This window comes from Egretta garzetta, unplaced genomic scaffold, assembly GCF_000687185.1.
Source record: "Egretta garzetta isolate BGI_Z169 unplaced genomic scaffold, ASM68718v1 scaffold430, whole genome shotgun sequence".
NCBI lineage: Eukaryota > Metazoa > Chordata > Aves > Pelecaniformes > Ardeidae > Egretta > Egretta garzetta.
This window is the reverse complement of record NW_009258267.1, coordinates 2,070,859-2,072,357: the sequence shown is the minus strand read 5'-3', so window position 1 is coordinate 2,072,357 and position 1,499 is coordinate 2,070,859. Positions and strand designations below refer to the sequence as shown.

General features: G+C 41.6%; 1 protein-coding gene across 1 annotated transcript in view; it reads left to right on the top strand.

Annotated features, from left to right (window-relative positions):
• The first annotated feature begins 277 nt into the window (after positions 1-277).
• Positions 278-1,499, top strand: part of LOC104135460 (cytochrome b5 reductase 4) — a 38,955-nt gene continuing 37,733 nt past the window's right edge. The window contains exon 1 of the mRNA XM_009649117.2: positions 278-361. The gene's annotated coding sequence lies outside the window, so the exon portion shown is untranslated. The remainder of the gene's footprint in view (positions 362-1,499) is intronic.

Sequence of the window (1,499 nt, the reverse complement as noted above, 5' to 3'; positions counted from 1 at the left end):
AAAAATACACAATCCAGAGAATATTTTTTTTTTTTATTTAAATGTAGAAAGGGGCTTAGCGATTGAGCGTGTGAGGAAAAACTCTGTAGGATGCTTACCAGAATTTCACAGCTGCTTCTTGTCTGTCAGCCTCCAAGTAGAATATGTAATAACAATAAGCAAACCTGTTGTATGCTTGTTTCAGACTATTTTGGCCCAAATCAAGGTGCTACGATTACTTATATCAGGAAGCTGAAGCACTTCTGAAAAACTTTCCCGTTCAAGCTACGATTTCCTTTTATGAAGACTCGGATAGCGAAGATGATGAAGATGAACTGGAACAAGATTCAAGAACAGAATCGGATTGCTGATTGCATGAAAGGTCCGATGACTTCTAAGACTTAATTTAAACTTAATATAAAAATGTATTATAGTATTTTTAAAGATAATTTATTTGTAAGTTATTCTTAATAAAACTGAAATGTTTTGTAATTTTATCTGAGCTTTTTTCCTTTGTTCTATTCCTGTCCTCTTTTAGGGCAGGGAAGGTATTGATTAGTTGTTTTTTGGGGTTTTTTTTGGTTTTTTTGTTTTTTTTTTTTTAATCTAAGGTCCTGTATTTTGTAGAATCATAGAATTGTTTAGGTTGGAAGAGACTTCTAAGATCATCAAGTCCAACCATTAATCTAACATACCCATCCCACCACTAAACCAAGTCCATTGTAGATCCTAAGTTGGACATTAAGAGCAGAGAACGGATACCTTGTGACTTCCTCAAACTTTTGAGGACACAAGGAAAACTTTTTCATTGTGGTTTAGTAGATTCCATGTGGAAGCAAGTCAAGGAATCATTGGATTAAGTATTCTAATGTTGTGCCTGCTGTTACAATGGAGTTTCAAGCATGGAAAAGAAACAGTATAGGTGTTTTCCCAATGGACAGAAGGGTCCAAATTCTACTCTGGTTTTTGCTTAGAAAAAACTTTGCAAGCAAGAAGGGATTTGCCTTAAGTCACTCATGCTCTCCTGTATGTGAGCTGTGTTGTTATACATAAATGCAATAGGAAACTCGGTTTTGTTAGTAAAGCGGACACCAAGAAATGAGAAAAAGGTCCACTGCAAGTTGTTTTGATTGTGAGCTTGTTTCTTATAATAGAAGCAAAGTTTTTGTGCAGGCCAAAGCCCTTAAAAGGTCAAAAAGATCCTAAATTTTAATTCGAATGCCAGTGCCTCCGTCAGGTACAGCTTGTGTACATACCCTAGCCTGTCCTTGCCCGAGTGCTTGTGCGTGTGTTGCTGCGGGCTGGGCTGGCTCACCGTGTCAAGAGCCGCCCTGGAGCGCTTGCCGCTGGCCTGGCGCCGGGAGACCGGGACGTGTAAACCCAACTCCAGCGCCAAGGGGAGGCAAACTCCCCGGGGAGCGACGGAAGGCCCTACGCGGTACACGGCGCTTCCTCCTAGCGCCCACCCCCGAGGGCGCAGCAGGGAGGTTCAGCCCCAGGCGGGCTCCACCGAGACCCTC